At 47.7% G+C, this 19,350-nt stretch overlaps 1 protein-coding gene across 1 annotated transcript in view; it reads right to left on the bottom strand.

Moving 5' to 3' along the window:
- Positions 1–19,350, bottom strand: part of sms (spermine synthase) — a 190,616-nt gene that overhangs the window by 82,694 nt on the left and 88,572 nt on the right. The window lies entirely within an intron of this gene.

Below are 19,350 nucleotides of genomic sequence, written 5' to 3'. Positions count from 1 at the left end.
AAATGCTGTTCCAATCAAACAGCATCCATACAGACTTAACCCTTTAAAATTGGCACCGGTTAAGAAAGAGATTGAGAGTATGCTTAAAAATGGCATAATTGAAGTGGGTTTCAGCCAATGGAGCTCACCCATAGTGATGGTGCATAAACCAGACGGTACCCAACGGTTGCATGTGTGGACGATAGAAAGGTTAATACAGTGACAAGAACGGACTCTTATCCTATCCCACATTTGGAGGATTGCATTGAGAAAGCGGGACAATCAGCTTTTATTTCTAAACTGGATTTACTTAAAAGGTTACTGGCAGGTACCTTTATCCGACAGGGCGAAGGAGATTTCAGCTTTTGTGACTCCAGATGCTATATACCATTTCAAAGTTATACCGTTTGGCATGAAAAACGCCCCAACCACATTTCAACGGTTAACTAACAAAGTTGTTTCAGGATTACCCAATTGTGCGGTATACATCGACGATCTCATAATTTTCAGCCCGACATGGAAAGAAGAGTTAAAACATCTGATGGAGTTATTCAATCGACTTCAGGAGGCGGGTTTGGTGATAAATCTAGCCAGAAGTGAAATTGGAAAAAGCCCAAGTCACTTTCCTTGAGTTTCCGATACCCTCGAGACGAAGGGAAATAATGCAATTTCTTGGCATGAGTGGATTTGATCGAACATTGGTCAAAGATTTTTGTAGCGTGGTTGCTCCACTGATGGACTTGCTGATGAACCGTCAAAAATTTCAATGAACAGCGGTCTTTCGACAGGCATTTGACTGCCTGAAAGCTGTGATAACCAATGCTCCTGTGTTGGACTTGCAAGGAACTCTGTGATCAGATTGAATTAAAATACCTGACTTTAAAGAGAAATATTGAGGCGTAGAGAAATGGACGGATCGTGCAGAGAACTTCTTGTTCAGAGACTTAATCAAGAAGAATTTCAGTTGGAGGAAGAAGAACGGAGAAATGGGCTTTTCACAGTAGCTTCATTTGAAGCCTACTTGTGACGATAAGCGCTTTTCATTTCATTTTTCATAAGATCTAGGCGACTTAAAACTGATGAAGCTTTGGGGGAATATGGGAAAGTAGGACAAATCTCAAACTCGCAATAAAGAGGGTTAAAAGGGGTCATGAAATATCTTTGGCTAACAGGGTTAAGGAAAATCCCAAAGCCTTTCATTCGTATATACGGAGCAAGAGGGTAAGTGGAGAAAGGATTGGCCCACTCAAAAGACAAAACAGGGAATTTATGCGTGGAATCAGAGGAAATGGGTGAGATTCTTAATGAGTACTTTGCATCAGTATTCACCAAGGAGAGGGACATGACAGACGTTGAGGTTAGGGATGGATGTTTAAATACTCTAGGTCAAGTCGGCATAAGGGGGAAGTTTTGGGTATTCTAAAAGGCATTAAGGTGGACTGATGGGATCCATCGCAGGTTACTGAGGGAAGCGAAGGACGAAAGAGCTGGGGCCTTAACAGATATCTTTGCAGCTTCCTTGAGCATGGGTGAGGTTCCGGAGGACTGGAGTTGCTAATGTTGTCCCTTTGTTTAAGAAGGGTAGCAGGGATAATCCAGGGAATTCTAGACCTGTGAGCTTGACGTCAGTGGTAGGCAAACTGTTGGAGAAGATACTGAGGGATAGGATCTATTCACATTTGGAAGAAAATAGACTTATCAGTGATAGGCAGCATGATTTTGTGCAGGGAAGGTCATGTCTTACAAACCTAATAGAATTCTTTGAGGAAGTGACAAAGTTAATTGATGAGGGAAGGGCTGTAGAAATCATATACATGGACTTCAGTAAGGCGTTTGATAAGGTTTCCCATGGCAGGTTGATGAAAAAAGTGAAGTCGTATGGGGTTCAGGGTGTACTAGCTAGATGGATAAAGAACTGGCTGGGCAACAGGAGACAGAGAGTAGTGGTGGAAGGGAGTGTCTCAAAATGGAGAAAGGTGACTAGTGGTGTTCCACAGGGATCCGTGCTCGGACCACTGTTTGTTGTGATATACATAAATGACCTGGAGGAAGGTATAGGTGGTCTGGTTAGTAAGTTTGCAGATGATACTAAAATTGGTGGAGTTGCAGATAGCGAGGGGGACTGTCAGAGGATACAGCAAAATATAGATAGATTGGAGAGTTGGGCAGAGAAATGACAGATGGAGTTCAATTAGGCAAATGCGATGTGATGCATTTTTGGAAGATCTAATTCAAGAGCGGACTATACGGTCAATGGAAGAGTCCTGGGGAAAATTGATGTACAGAGAGATCTGGGAGTTCAGGTCCATTGTACCCTGAAGGTGTCAATGCAGGTCGATAGAGTGGTCAAGAAGGAATACAGCATGCTTTCCTTCATCGAACGGGGTATTGAGTACACGAGTTGGCAAGTCATGTAACAGTTGTATAGGACTTTGGTTGGGCCACATTTGAAATACTGCGTGTAGTTCTGGTCGCCACATTACCAGAAGGATGTGGATGTTTTAGAGAGAGTGCAGAGGAGGTTCACCAGGATATTGCCTGGTATGGAGGGTGCGAGCTATGAAGAAAGGTTGAATTGATTAGGATTCTTTTCGTTGGAAAGACGGAGGTTGAGGGGGTCCTGATTGAGGTCTACAAAATTGAGAGGTATGGACAGGGTGGATAGCAACAAGCTTCTTCCAAGAGTGGGGGTGTTAATTACAAGGGGTCACAATTTTAAGGTGAGGGGGGGAAAGTTTATGGGAGATGTGCGTGGAAAGATTTTTACGCAGAGGGTGGTGGTGCCTGGAACGCTTTGCCAGCGGAGGTGGTAGAGGTGAGCACGATAGCATCATTTAAGGTGCATCTAGACAGATATACGAACGGGCAGGGAACAGAGGGAAGTAATCTTTGGAAAATAGGCAACAGGTTTAGATAAAGGCGCAGGCTGGGAGAGCCGAAGGGCCTGTTCCTGTGCTGTAATTTTCTTTGTTCTTTTATCCATATCAGCAGTTACGGCCGGGAAAACAGAAACCGCTGATATAGCATAGCACATCAGAAAAATCATGAAATAGAAGACCTCCTATATCACTGCTTGGAGACAAGGGACAGGTCCATATTTAAGAACTAAGCTGTGGAAACCTAAAATGACCAACTCGAGCATGTGGGATACTGGACATAAAGATTTAAAGTGTCCCAAAGAAATTGCTGCAGCTCCCTCATTAATTCAGTCAGCAGACAAGTGGCTCCTTGTAAGTTGATTAAACTGTCTGGAAACTGATCGGTTTCCTGACGAGATCACCCTCCCCTCTGTATTGTGATACACACACACCTTTTGTTTGTAGCAGTACCACGGAGCGCGGTGACGTCAATTGATCACCTCGGCTTCTGTATTGCTAATATACCTATCTCTGCAGAATTACCTCAGATTGCATTGACGTCATCTGATCACCTCTCCTTTGTATCGAAATTATATCTTAGTCTTTGTCTAGGGCAGCACGGTAGCATAGTGGTTAGCACAAGTGATTCACAGCTCCAGGGTCCCAGGTTCAATTCCCTGCTTGAGTCACTGCCTGTGCAGAGTCTGCACGTTCTGCATATGTGTGCGTGGGTTTCCTCCGGGTGCTCCGGTTTCCTCCCACAGTCCAAAGATGTGTAGGTTAGGTGGATTGGCCATGCTAAAATTGCCCTTAGTGTTGGGTGGGGTTACTGGGTTATGGGCATAGGGTGGCGATGTGGGCCTGGGTAGGGTGTTCTTTCAGAGAGCCGGTGCAGACTCGATGGCCTTCTGCTGTACTGTAAATTCTATAAACCAACTGAAAGGCTCAGAACTTATCGATGTCACTACCTGTGGGAGGATGCCTTTTTTTACTGTATAAAGTTCTGTACATCTCTTTTGTGTGGCAGAGTGTGCTTGGCTACGACCTTTGATTGTAGTGGTCACTCTCCTTGCGCAAGTAAAACTTAATAAATTTAACGGTGTTGTTACCCGTTTCATTTTCAGTCTAAAGTCTTACTCGGAGGTTGAGGTTTTCAACACAGCTTAAATGAATATGCCACCACAGACTTTCGGCGGTTGTGGCAAGGCCCAAACATAATGGGCTACAAAGCAAAGCCGAGCAGTATCTCCAACAGCAGCGCACCCGCCCCGATGAACACAATGCATTCTATGCTCGGTTCAAGCAGGAAACCAACGATCCGATGTTGAGTGCCCCAGCAGCCCATAACTCACCCATACCCACCATCACAGCTTCCAAAGTCAGATTGGTCTTCCTGAAAGTGAACATTCGGAAGGGGACGGGTCCGGACAGGATCCCTGGTCGTGCACTCTGAGCCTGCGTGGACCAGCTGGCAGAGGAATTCACGGACATCTTTAACCTGTCCCTACTCCGCTCCAAAGTCCCCACCTGCTTCAAGAAGACCACCATCATACCGGTGCCAAAGAAGAACCAGGCAACGTGCCTCAATGACAACCGTCCGGTGGCCCTGACTTCAGTCGTAATGAAGTGCTTCGAGAGGTTGGTCATGAAGCGCATCACCTCCATACTCCCAGAACGCCTTGATCCACTGCAATTCGCATACCGTTGCAACCGGTCCACAGCAGATGCATCTCCCTGGCCCTATGCTCATCCGTAGAGCATCTCGACAACAAGGACTCCGACATCAGACTCCTATTTATTGACTTCAACACCATAATTCCAGCCAAGCTCATATCAAAGCTCCAAAACCTAGGACTTGGCTCCTCACTCTGCAACTGGATCCTCGACTTTCTGACCCACAGACCACAATCAGTAAGAATAAACAACACCTCCACAATAGTCCTCAATATAGGCTGCGTACTTAGCCCCCTACTATACTCCCTGTACACACACGACTGCGTGGCAAAATTTGGTTCCAACTTCATCTACAGGTTTGCTGACGATACCACCATAGTGGGCCAGATCTCGAATAACGACAAATCAGAATACAGGAGGGAGAGAGAGAATCTAGGGGAGTTGAGACAATCTATCTCTCAATGCCAGCAAAACTAAAGAGTTGGTCATTGACTTCAGGAAACAAAGTACCGTAAACACCCCTGTCAGCATCAACGGGGCCGAGGTAGAGATGGTTAGCAGCTTCAAATTCCTAGGGGTACACATCACCAAAAATGTCCTGGTCCACCCACGTCGACGCTGCCACCAAGAAAGCACAACAGCGCCTATACTTCCTCAGGATATTAAGGAAATTCGGCATGTCCACATTAACTCTGACCAACTTTTACAGATGCACCATAGAAAGCATCCTATCGGGCTGCATCACAGCATGGTATGGCAACTGCTCGGCACAGGACCGCAAGAAACTTCAGAGTTGTGAACAAAGCCCAATCCATCACAAGAACCTGCCTCCCATCTACACCTTGCGCTGCCTGGGGAAAGCGGGCAGCATACCCAAAGACCCCTCCCACCCGGCTTACTCACTCTTCCAACTTCTTACATCGGGCAGGAGACACAAAAGTCTGAGAACATGCACTCACAGACTCAAAAACAGCTTCTTCCCTGCTGTTACGACTCCTAAACAACCCACTTATGGACTGATCTCATTAACACTACACCCGTGTGCTTCACCCAATGCCAGTGTTTATGTAGTTACATTGTGTACCTTGTGTTGCCCTATTATGTATTTTATTTCAATTTTCATGTACTGAATGATCTGTTGAGGTGCTCGCAGAAATATACTTTTCACTGTACCTCGTTACACGTGACAATAAACACATCCAATCCAAACCAAAATATGAATGGAGAACATGGGGGGGGAAGGGGCCTCTTTGCGTTCAGCCCCCAGTAGTCAGGCGTCCAGTTTGTTATTTATGTGTAGTTCCCTGGTATTAAAACATACCAGGGGCTTATTTGCAGTCACCCAGGTATCCTGCCCTCCTAGTTGTTTGCTTTGGATATATTTCCTAGGCTTTTCTTCTCTCGCTGATGCCCTTTTGTCCTCCAGCCCTGTTTCTTGTGTTGACCTGTTTCCTCCCCTCCTCATCTGCTTCTTTCCACTTGCCCCCCCCCCCCCCCCCCCCTCCTCCACCACGCTCCCCACTCTACTTTTCCTTCTTTGTCCGTTTCAGTCGACCAGCCCCCCTCCCCTACTGGTTGCTGGCGAAGAACAAGTCGTTGAATTGTTTCCAGCTATTTTAGAAGCTCGCTTCAAATCCTCTGATATGGAATTTTAGTTTTTCTAATTTGAGGAATTTGACACGGATCTCCAGCCGAGCAGGATTCTCCGATGAGTGATCAGGGAAGCAAGGCGAGGGTGTCTGCCACTCTCTCCATGAAGAGCTGTGGCTATTCTAATACCCTGAAGACCGCCACTTATGGGCACGGCTCCACCCTCACCCCCACAACCTTGGACATGGTCTTGAAAAAGATGGTCCAGTACCCAACAAGTCTGGGACAGGACCAGAACTGTGAGTGTCGTTGGCCAGGCCTCCCTCCACCTCCGGGAAGAACATGCTCATGGGTGTTCTGGTCAAGTGTGCCCTGTGCACTGCCTTGATCCAGAGTCTTCCCCCTATTTCTGTTTAGTTCTTTCCTGCCCCCACCCCCATTTTTCCCTGGTCTCGTCCAGTGGTGACCGTGCTTCCTCCAGTAGCTATTCGTACATGTCAGCGCAGTTACCATCCCCTAGTTCACCCACGGTTAGATGTCTGTGCAGCAGGGACAGTTGGAGGAACGTTGCTGTCTCCTTGTGGAGGAATTGAGTTTCGGAGCCATGAGGTCATGTTGCAGTTGTACAAAACTCTGGTGCGGCCGCATTTGGAGTATTGTGTGCAGTTCTGGTCGCCACATTATAGGAAGGATGTGGAAGCATTGGAAAGGGTACAGAGGAGATTTACAAGAATGTTGCCTGGTATGGAGGGAAGATTATATGAGGGAAGGCTGAGGGACTTGAGGCTGTTTTCGTTAGAGAGAAGAAGGTTAAGAGGTGACTTAATTGAGGCATACAAGATGATCAGACGATTAGATAGGGTGGACATCGAGAGCCTTTTTCCTCGGATGGTGATGTCCAGCACGAGGGGACATAGCTTTAAATTGAGGGGAGATAGATACAGGACAGATGTCAGAGGTAGGTTCTTTACTCAAGAGAGTAGTACGGGCATGGAATGCCCTGCCTGCAACAGTAGTGGACTCGCCAACACTAAACGCATTCAAATGGTCATTGGATAGGCATATGGACGATAAGGGAATAGTGTAGAGGGACTTTAGAAGGGTTTCACAGGACGGTGCAACATTGTGGGCCGAAGGTCCTTTACTGCGCTGTAATGTTCTATGTTCTATGATGTTCCTTAGCTGCATGTATCGTAACTCATTCTCTTTTGGGAACTGTAGTTTGTCTGACAGCTCCCCAAAGTTGGTATCCTATCGTCTACATATAGGTCCCCTTTGTCAGTGTTCCCTCGTCCGGTCTCCAGCTTTTGAAGGAGGCATCCAACGTCACCGGGTTGAATTTATGGTTCCGGCAGATGGGGCCATGGTGGACATTGCCACTAGTCTATAATGTTGTCTGAGTTGGTTTCACGCTTTGAGTGTGGTCACGATCGCTCTGCTGTTTGTGTACTTGGCTGGGGTGGGTGGGAGTTTGGTCGTGGCCAGTGCTAAAGAGGGCTGCCCCCGTGCAGCTCTCCATTTTTACCAGTCTGCTCCCGGGTCTCTGACCTATCCCCTTACTCTCTCTGCGGTGCCGGACCAATGGTAGAGCTGGAAGTTCACGAGGGCTAGCACCATGTTTATACTTTTTAAAAAATCTTTATTAGTGTCACAAGTAAACTTACATTAACACTGCATTGAAGTTACTGTGGAAATCCCCTAGTCGCCACACTCCGGTGCCTGTTCAAGACCAGAGGGAGAATTCAGAATGTTCAATTCATCTAACAAGCAAGTCTTTCGGGACTTATGGGAGGAAACCGGAGCACCCGGAGAAACCCACGTAGACACGGTGAGTACTTGCAGACTCCGCACCGACAGTGACCCAAGCCGGAATCAAACCCGAGAAGCAACAGCGCCGACCAGGAAACTCCCTGCTACCGTGCCGCTCTTGCAGATCCTAGGGTTCTTCGCGCCCCCCCCCCCCCCCCCCCCCCAACCACAATGATTGATTTGTCGACGTTAGCAAAGGTGGTCTTGGGGATGAAGATTGGTAGTGATCCAAACAGGAAGTGGAACCTTGGCAGTACGTTCATTTTGATTGCCTGTACTCTCCCCGCCAGAGAAAGTGGAAGTGCACCTTTGCAGGTCCACCTTTACCTCTTCCATTTGTGGATCCACATCCAGTCGTCTCCCTCCCTGCTGAGAAGGCTCCAAACTGCCTGGGGGAGGTCCAGTATTCCTCCCATGCTGGCTACAAGGTTCGAGGTGTAGAGCAGGCCATCTGCATAGAGCGATATTCTATGTTCTCTCTCCTACTGGATGCCTCTCCACCCCTTCGCCGCCAATCTGAGTACGATGGCCAGTGGTTTGTTTGCCAGGGAAAATAGCAGCGGGGACAAGGCCCTGCCTTGTGCTTCTGTGCAGCCGGAAATATCCAGAGCTGGTGGTTTTTGCCCATACGCTCTCCATGAGAGCATGGTACAGTAGTTTCACCCAGGAGGGGAATCCTGGCCCAAACCGTTCTAGTATCTCAAGGAGGTATTCCCATTAGACTCTGCCGAAGGCTTTCTCCGCGTCCAGGGAGATGATCACTTCTGGGGTCTCGCCCCCGGGTGGGGTCATGATCACGTTCAGCAGGTGTCTGATGTTCGCTGTTAACTTCCTTGCCTTTGACAAAGCCCATCTGATCCTCCTGAACTACCTCTGGCACGCAACTTGCCAGTCGCCTCGCCAGGGCCTTCGGTGTTTAGGAGTGAGGTAGGCCTGCATGACCCACACTCCTTCGGATCTTTGTCCATTCTGGGGATCAGCGATACTAAGACCTGGGCCAGCATGGCTCTGTGGAGAGTTATTGAACATCTCCCGTAGGTGCGGGGCCAATGCTGCCGCAAATGTTTTATAGAAGTCCACCCGGAATCCATCTGGTCCCAGTGCCTTCCCCGACTACATGGAGTTGATACTCTCCATGAAGTCTCCCAGTGTTAGTGGTGCTTCCAGTCCATGTTTTCTTTCCTTCCCCACAACTGGACGGTCCAGTCAGTCGAGAAACTGACTTATCTTGGGAGTCCCTTCCAGGGGTTTGGAGTACAGCTGCTGGTAGCAGGTCACGAAGGCCTGGTTGATTTTGTCTGGGCCTTGGCGAGCCTGCCGTTTCCCTCATGGATGCTTGCTTTCTCAGCTGCTGAGCCAGCAGGCACCTGGCATTGTATCTATGCTGATAGAAAGTCCTGGGTGTTTGGCAGAGTTGGTACACTGGCTTTCCCAGTCGACAGCAGATCAAATTCTATTTCTAATTTTTTTCTTCTCTGCCAGTAGTTCCACGGTTGGGGCTGTGGAGTACCATCGATTCACATCCAGTATGGAGTCCACCAACTGCTGCCTGGCCGCCCTCCCCATTCTGTCTCTCCGCGCCCGAGGTGAGATCATTTCTCCCCTTCTCACCACCTTCAGTGTGTCCCACAGCGTGGAGGGTGAGACCTCCCCATTCTGGTTGCATGCTCTGTATCCCTCGATGGCTTGTGCCATTTTCTCTCAGAACGCCTTGTTGGTGAGGAGAACAAAGAATGGCTGTGTCTTGCCTCATGGGAGGCATTGGGCCGGGCCCATTCCCAGCTCGCATCCATGTAATGCGGAGCGTAGTCGGATGCTACAATCGCAGAATATTCCACCTCGACCATCCCTGGAAGCACCGATTTCCCGACAGCAAAGAGGTCGATGCTAGAGTATACCTTGTGGACTTGGGAGGAGACCTCCATGGGTCCACCCCCCACCTGCCCATAAAGGTGTTCAGCCCTCTTGCCATGCTTTGTTGATTATGGGCTCGATTTGTATGAGTAGTAAAGCAAAAAGTGCAGAGGATACTGGAAGTCTGCTGAGGGATTTGGATATGTTAAGTGAATGGGCTAGGGTCTGGCAGATGCAATACAATGTTCACAAATGTGAGGTTATCCATTTTGGTAGGAATAACAGCAAAAGGGATTTTTTATTTAAATGATAAAATATTAAAACATGCTGCTATGCAGAGAGACCTGGGTGTGCTCATGCATGAGTCGCAAAAAGTTAGTTTACAGACCGCAACAGGTGATTAAAAAAGCGAATGGAATTTTGTCCTTCATTGCTAGAGGGATGGAGTTGAAGACTAGGGAGGTTATGCTGCAATTGTATACGGTGTTAGTGAGGCCACACCTGGAGTATTGTGTTCAGTTTTGGTCTCCTTACCTGAGAAAGGAAGACTGGCGCTGGAGGGTGTGCAGAGGAGATTCACTAGGTTAATCCCAGAGCGAAAGGGATTGGATTACGAGGAGAGGTTTCATAGACTGGAACTGTACTCGTTGGAATTTAGAAGGATGGGGGGGGGGGGGATCTTATAGAAACATATAAAATTATGAAGGGAATAGATAGGATAAATGCGGGCAGGTTGTTTCCACTGGCGGGTGAAAGCAGAACTAGGGGGCATAGCCTCAAAATAAGGGGAAGCAGATTTAGGACTGAGTTTAGGAGGAACTTCTTCACCCAAAGGGTTGTGAATCTATGGAATTCCTTGCCCAGAAAAGCAGTAGAGTCTCCTTCATTAAATGTTTTTAAGATAAAGATAGATAGTTTTTTGAAGAATAAAGGGATTAAGGGTTATGGTGTTCAGGCCGGAAAGTGGAGCTGAGTCCACAAAAGATCAGCCATGATCTCACTGAATGGCGGAGCAGGCTCGAGGGGCCATATGGCCTGCTCCTGCTCATAGTTCTTAGGTTTACAGTTAAAGACTCCCCACACATGATGAGTTGGTGGGAAGTCTAGGTCAGGGATTACTGCCATGGTTTCTTTTTTAATAAAACCTGCATCATCCCAGATGGGAGTTGATACATTCACAAGTACCACTACTGCCCTTCCAGGACACCGCTAATCATGACACACCGTCCCCCTGGGTCTGTCACTGTCTTCATTGTAAAGTTCGTCCTCTTATTGAACAGTTTGGCCACCCATCTAGCCAGCATTCCGTAACACGCCAGGTACATCTGTCCTATCCACCCCTTTCCGATTCTCATCCAATCCTTCTCCCTCAAGTGTGTCTCCTGGAAGAGGACAATGGCGGCCTTCAGGCATTTGAGATGGGCGTAGATTCTGGATCTCTTCACTGGCTGACATTCCAGGTGACTATCCGGATTTGGGGCTCGTGTTCCCCACACCTCCTGTGGGGTTAGCCATACTAACCATTTGGATGTGCCTCTGCACTCTCTCTTCTTGAGCTGCCTCCTCCCCCCAATATCACCAGGTCCCCCTCTCAAGTCTTATCCTTACCTACCCCACTTCCAGGTGTCCCTGTGGGTTTCCCATCCCTTGCCCCCCCCCCCCCCCTCCCCGGCCCTTTACCTCCCCCTTCTCCCTGCCTTATTTTACACCCCCCCCCCCCCATTTTTGTCAGGTGCTCCCTCCATCTCGGGAGCTGCACCGCGGCCCTCCCTCCTCTTACCCATGGTACTCCTCATACTCGCTCGCACGCTCGGTGGCTCCCTTCCTGGGAGCGTTTCCTCTCATCATTGGCCCATTCTGTTCCTCTTTTCCCCCCCACCCCTCCCCCCCCACAACCCCTCTTTCCCTGGGGTGCGCAGGTGGTCATTCCAGTGGACATTTATGTAGAGATAAGCCTGTCATGAAAACACAAATAACATCTTTCTTGGTCTGTGTCCATTACTGCTGTCATCCCAGCTTGCTTTTGCTGATGAAGTCATCCGGTTTGTTGAAGTAGAACTCCTGTCGTTATCTGTTACCCACACTTTTGCCGGGGAAAGCATCCCGTTCTTAAATAGGGCCATCTTGGCTCCGTTGAACTCAGCCTGGCATTTGGACAGGTCAGACCCAATGTCCTGGTATATACGGATCGCGTGGCCTTGCATTTACAGGACCTTGTGCTCCTTGTCCAATTTAGTCTCTTCTCTTTGTCCTGGTATCTGTGCATCTTCACGATGATCGCTCTTCGTGGGTCCTCTGATTTGGACCTTTGCCTGAGTGATCTGTGGACTCTGTCCATTTCTGGGGGTTTGGGGAAGCTTTCTCCTCTGACCAATTTCCCCAGTATCCACGCTACTTAGTCCATTAGATTCCTGCTCTCCGTACCCTCAGGCAGCCCAAAAATCCTCAGATTCTGGCAGTGGGATCTGTTCCCCTGGTCGTCGACCTTCCCCTTGAGTGCTCCCTGAGCCACCACTAAACATGACACCTCAGTCTTTAGTGCAGCGATCCACTCTCACTTCCCCCACAGATGCTTCCTGGGCTTCCAACCATCTCTTTACTTTCCCAGGGCTTCTTTGAAGGGGGACAAAGTGATTGCTATGGCTACCTTCACAGTCTCCATAAGATCTCTTTGATGGGTATCCCTCAGCTTTAGGTGCTCCTGTGCCAAGAGTTTCGCCCACTGCCCAGTCAGTGGCTGGGTCTGTGCCACGTTGGCGATTCCTCCCAGTGCGCCATGCTCTGTTTGGCTTCACTGCTCATGTTTGTCTTGTGTGTCCTTCTCTCCTGTCTCTTACTACTGCTGTCTTTTCTGTTTCTTGGCGCATTTGATGGAATTTTTCTTTTGGATGGCTGTTTGTTTTGTTTCGGGTGAGGGTCGGGGTTTTCTTTTTGTTGGTTTATATTTCTAATTCGAAGATTTTGAAGGGCCAAAGTTATTAAAGTTTCCCGAGGAAGCCACCTTTGATGCAACTGTTCAGCAGAACACTACCCCCGGTTCAAAAGTCAGAGGGTTCGAAAGTTGACTGAGGACTTGACCAGCCTAGTTGTGACAACTAATCTCCAACAAAGAACAAAGACCAATACAGCACAGGAACAGGCCCTTCGGCCCTCCAAGCCTGCACCGACCATGGTACCTGCCTAAACTAAAACCGTATGCACTTACGGAGTCCGTATCCTTCCATTCCCACCCTACTCATTTGTCTAGATGCCCCTTAAATGCCACTATTGTACCTGCTCCCACCACCTCCACAGGCAGCGCATTCCATATATTTACCACCCTCTGTGTAAAAACAAAAACTTGCCTTGCACATCTGTTCTAAACTTTTCTCCACACACTTTAAACTATGTGCCCTAGTACTTGACTTCCTACCCTAGGAAAGGACATCTGTCTATCCACTCTGGCCATGCCACTCAACTTTGTAGACCTCTTATCAGGTCGTCACTCAACCTCCACCGTTCCAGTGAGAACAGATCGAGTTCATCTAACCTCTCCTCATAGCGAATGCCCTCCATACCAGGCAACATCCTAGTAAACCGCTTCTGCACCCTCTCCAAAGCATCCACATCCTTCTGGTAGTGTGACCAGAATTGTACACAATATTCCAAATGAGGCCTAACTAAGATTCTATAATACTGCAACAGAACTTGCCAATTTTAGCACTCAATGCCCCCACCGATGATGGCCAGCATGCCGTATGCATTCTTGACCACCTTATCCATATGCGTTGCCATTTTCAGTGATCGCTGGACATGCATGCCCAGATCTCTCTGCCTGTCAGTACTCGCAAGAGTTGTACCATTTACTGTATAATTCCTACATGCATTGGACCTTCCAAAGTGCATTACCTCACACTAGTCCGGATTAAACTCCATCTGCCATTTCTCCGCCCAAAACTCCAACCAATCCTGCTGTATCCGAGACAATCCTCGTCACTAACCGTAACTCCACCAATTTTTTGTGTCGTCTGCGAACTTACTAATCAGACCAGCTACATTTTCTTCCAAATCATTTATATACACTATGAACAACAAAGGTCCCAGAACTGATCCCTGTGGAACGCCACTAATCACAGCCTTCCATTCAGGAAAGCACCCTTCTACTGCTACCTTCTGTCTTCTGTGCCCAAGCCAGTTCTGTATCCAACTTGCCAACTCTCCTCTGATCCCATGTGACTTCACCTTTTGTACCAGTCTACCATGAGGTACCTTGTCAAAGGTTTAACTGAAGTCTATGTATACAACATCAACTGCCTTTCCCTCATCTATCATCTTTGTCACTTCCTCGAAAAACTCAATCAAATAACTGAGGCACAACCTCTCCTTCACAAAACCATGATGTCCATCACTAATAAGCCATTTGTTTCCAAATCCCCACATCTCAGGAAGGACATACTGGCACTGGAGCGTGTCCAGCAGAGATTCACACGGATGATCCCTGGAATGGCGGGTCTAACATATGATGAACGGCTGAGGATCCTGGGATTGTATTCATTGGAGTTTAGAAGGTTAAGGGGAGATCTAATAGAAATTTACAAGATAATACATGGCTTAGAAAGGGTGGACGCAAAGAAACTGTTTCCGTTAGGCGAGGAGACGAGGACCCGTGGGCACAGCCTTAGAATTAGAGGGGGTAAATTCAGAACAGAAATGCGGAGACATTTCTTCAGCCAGAGAGTGGTGGGCCTGTGGAATTCATTGCCGCGGAGTGCAGTGGAGGCCGGGACGCTAAATGGCTTCAAGGCAGAGATAGATAAATTCTTGATGTCGCGAGGAATTAAGGGCTACGGGGAGAATGCTGGTAGGTGGAGTTGAAATGCCCATCAGCCATGATTGAATGGCGGAGTGGACTCGATGGGCCAAATGGCCTTACTTCCACTCCTATGTCTTATGGTCTTATGGTCTAAATGTGAGTAAATCCTGACTCAAGATTCTTTTCCAATAATTTCCCTATCACTGATGCAAGGCTCAACGACCTTCAATTTCTTGGATTATCCCTGCCGCCCTTCTTAAACAAAGGAACAACATTGGCTACTCTCCAGTCCTCTGGATCTTCACCTGTAGCCAATGAGGATACAAAGATTACTGTCAAGGCCCCAGCAATTTCCTCCCTTCCCTCCTGCAGTATTCTGGGGTAGATCCCATTGGGCCCTGGGACTTATCTAATTTAATGCTTTTTAAGATGCCCACCACCTCGTCTTTCTGAACATCAACATGACTCAGAATAACTACACACTCTACCCTATACTCCTCATCCACCAAGTCCTTCTCTTTGGTGAATACTGAGGCAAAGTATTAATTTAGTATCTCACCCATTTCTTCTGGTTCCATATATAGATTCCCTGCAATATCCTTGAATGGACCAACCCTTTCTCTGGCTACCCTCTTGCTCTTTACATATGTACAAAACGCCTTAGGATTTTCCTTAATCCTGTTTGCCAGTGACATTTCATGACCCCTTTTAGCCTTCCTAACTCCGACCTTAAGTTCCTTCCTACTTGCTTTATATTCTTCAAGGGCTTCATCTGTCCTAAGCCTTTTAGACCTTTCGGTTTCCCCCTTTTTCTTTTTGACAAGATTCATAATATTCCTCGTTATTCAGGGTTCCCTATATTTGACACCCTTATCCTTCGTCCTCACAGGTACATGCTGGTCCTGAATTCTAATCAACTGACATTTGAAAGCTTCCCACATGCCGGATGTTGATTTTCCCTCAAGTAGCCTCGCCCAGTCAAACTCTCCAGATCCTGCCTAATGCTGTTGTAATTAACCATCCCTCAGTTTCACACCTTCACCCGAGGACCACTCTTGTCCTTATCCATATTCCATTACAGAGTTATGATCACTGTTCTCGAAATGATTTCCGACTGAAACTTTGATCACCTGACCGGGCTCATTCCCCAGCACCAGGTCTAATATGGCCCCTTCCCGAGTAGGTCTATTTACATATTGTTTCAAGAAACCCTCCTGGACGCTCCTTACAAATTCTGCTCCATCCATGCCTCTAGCAGTAAGTGTGTCCCAGTCAATATAGGGAAAGTTAAAATCACCCACCACAACAACTCTATTGTTTATGCATCTTTCCAAGATGTGTCTGCATATCTGCTCCTCTATCTCCCGTTGGCTGTTAGGGTGTCTGTAGTAAAACCCCAACATTATGACAGCACTTTTCCTATTCCTGAGCTCTACCCAGATTGCCTTGCTGCATGACCACTCCAAAGTGTCCTCCCTCAGTTTAGCTGTAATATTCTCCTTAACCAATAATGCAACTTCCCCACCCCTTTTGCATCCCCCTCTACCCTGTCTGAATAATCTACATCCTGGAATGTTTAGTTGCCAATCTTTGTCCCTCTTTCAACCAAGTTTCTGTAATAGCAACATCATCATAATTCTAAGTTCTAAGTTCATCTGTTTTACCTGAAATACTCCTCGCATTGAAACTAATGTACTTCAGCCCACCAGCTCCGCTGCGTGAAACAACCACTCCCTGCCTGCTCTTCCTCTTAACCTTACTGGCCTCAGTATGTAGCACTCCCTCAGTTATTTCTCCCATTGACCTACTATTCTGGTTCCCACTCCCCTGCCATACTAGGCAGTTCAATCTGTTTCTCTGTCTTCCACTTTTCTCCTTACTAGCTTTTGTTTCTATCTCCTCTTTACTACTCTCTGACTTCCTGCATTGGTTCCCATCACCCTGTCTTATTAATTTAAACCCACCCCAACTGCACTAGCAAACAACAGCCCGAGTACATTGATTCAAGTCCTGCCCAGGTGTAGATCGTCCACCTCTCCCAGAACTGGTTCCAATGTACCAAAAATCTGAATCCCACCCTCCTGTACCATCTCTCAAGCCACGCATTCATCCTGTCTATCCTTTCATTCTTACTCTGACTCGCACTTGGCACTGGTGGCAATGCTGAGATTACTAAGTTTGAGATCCTACTTTTTAGTTTATCTCCTAACTCCCTAAAGCGTGTAGGACCTAATCCCGTTTGATACCTATATCGTTGGTGCCTATATGCACCACGACAGCTGGCTGTTCACCCTCCCCCCTATAGAATGTCCTGCAGCCACTCTGAGACATCCAGGACCCTTGCATCCTGGAGGCAACATACCTTCCTAGAGTCTTCTCTGCGTCCGCAGAAACGCCTGTCTATTCCTCTTACAATCAAATCCCTATCACTATAGCTCTAATACTCTTTTTCCTGCCCTCCTACGCAGCAGAGACAGCCATGATGCCATGAACCCAGCTACTGCTGCCTTCCCCTGGTGAGCCATTTCCCCAAACAGTATCCAAAACGGTATACCTGTTTTGGAGGGAGATGACCGTAGGGGACCCGGCACTGTCTTCCTACTCTTCCTCTGTCTGGTGGTCACCCATTTCTTATCTCCCTCATTACTCTTCATCAGCAGTGTGACCATCTCGCTAAACGTGCTATTCACAACTTCCTCAGCATCGTGGATGCTCTAAAGTGAGGCCAACCTTACATTTTCTAATTATCTAGCAGTAGAGTGGTACATTTGCAATGGTTAGCACTGCTGCATCACAGTGACCCTGGTTCAATTCCAGCACTGGGTGACTGTCTTTGTAGAGTTTGCATGTTCTCCCCATGTCTGATTGGGTTTCCTCCAGGTGCTTCGGTTTCCTCCCACAATCCAAAGCTGGACGCGTTAGGTGGATTGGTCATGTTAAATTGCCCTCATGTCCAGGCTGTGCAGGTTTGGTTACGGGGATAGGGCGGGGTGGACGGGGGATTGGACCTGGGTAGATTGCTCTTTTGGAGGGTCGGGGCACACTTGATGGGCCGGATGGCTTCTTTCTGAACAAAGAACAAAGAAAAGTATAGCACAGGAACAGGCCCTTCGACCATGCTGCCCGTCTAAACTAAAATCGGTCCGTATCCCTCTATTCCCAGCCTATTCATGTATTTGTCAAGATGCCCCTTAAACGTCACTATTGTCCCTGCTTCCACCACCTCCACCGAGTTCCAGACACCCACTACCCTCTGTGATAAAATACTTGCCTCGTACATCTCCTCTAAACCTTGCCCCTCGCACCTTAAACCTATGACCCCTGGTAATTGACCCCTCTACCCTGGGGAAAAGCCTCTGACTGTCCACTCTGTCTATGCCCCTCATACTTTTGCACACTTCTACCTAGTCGTCCCTCAACCTCCGCCATTCCAGTGAGAACAAACCGAGTTTATTCAACCGCTCCTCATAGCTAATGCCCTCCATAGATAAGCTGCAGAGCTGGGCTGAGAGGTGGCAAATGGAGTTTAATGTGGAGAAGTGTCAGGTGATTCACTTTGGAAAGAATAACAGGAATGCAGAATATTTGGCTAATGGTAAAATTCTTGGTAGTGTGGATGAGCAGAGGGATCTCGGTGTCCATGTACATAGATCCCTGAAAGTTGCCACCCAGGTTGATAGGGTTGTGAAGAAGGCCTATGGTGTGTTGGCCTTTATTGGTAGAGGGATTGAGTTCCGGAGCCATGAGGTCATGTTGCAATTGTACAAAACTCTAGTACGGCCGCATTTGGAGTATTGCGTACAGTTCTGGTCGCCTCATTATAGGAAGGACGTGGAAGCTTTGGAACGGGTGCAGAGGAGATTTACCAGGATGTTGCCTGGTATGGAGGGAAAATCTTATGAGGAAAGGCTGATGGACTTGAGGTTGCTTTCGTTAGAAAGAAGAAGGTTAAGAGGTGACTTAATAGAGGCATACAAAATGATCAGAGGGTTAGATAGGGTGGACAGCGAGAGCCTTCTCCCGCGGATGGAGGTGGCTAGCACAAGGGGACATAGCCTTAAATTGAGGGGTAATAGATATAGGACAGAGGTCAGAGGTGGGTTTTTTACGCAAAGAGTGGTGAGGCCGTGGAATGCCCTACCTGCAACAGTAGTGAACTCGCCAACATTGAGGGCATTTAAAAATTTATTGGATAAGCATATGGATGATAAGGGCATAGTGTAGGTTAGATGGCCTTTAGTTTTTTTTCCATGTCGGTGCAACATCGAGGGCCGAAGGGCCTGTACTGCGCTGTATCGTTCTATGTTCTATGTTCTATACCAGGCAACATCCTGGTAAATCTCCTCTGCACCCTCTCTAAAGCCTCCACATCCTTCTGGTAGTGTGGCGACCAGAATTGAACACGATACTCCAAGTGTGGCCTAACTAAGGTTCTATACAGCTGGAACATGACTTGCCAATTCTTATACTCAATGCCCCGCCAATGAAGGCAAGCATGCCGCATGCCTTCTTGACAACCTTCTCCACCTGTGTTGCCCCTTTCAGTGATCTGTGAACCTGTACATGACGATCTCTCTGACTGTCAATACTCTTGAGGGTTCTACCATTCACTGTATATTCCCTACCTGCATTACCTCATATTTGTCCGGATTAAACGCCATCTGCCATCTCTCCGCCCAAGTCTCCAAACGATCTAAGTCAAGCTGTATCCTCTGACAGTTCTCATCGCTATCCGCAATTCCACCAACCTTTGTGTCGTCTGCACTTGGGTTTAAGAGCCATGGGGTTATGCTG

The sequence above is a fragment of the Scyliorhinus canicula genome, chromosome 7, assembly GCF_902713615.1.
Source record: "Scyliorhinus canicula chromosome 7, sScyCan1.1, whole genome shotgun sequence".
Lineage (NCBI taxonomy): Eukaryota > Metazoa > Chordata > Chondrichthyes > Carcharhiniformes > Scyliorhinidae > Scyliorhinus > Scyliorhinus canicula.
This window is presented reverse-complemented; position numbering and strand designations above follow the sequence as displayed.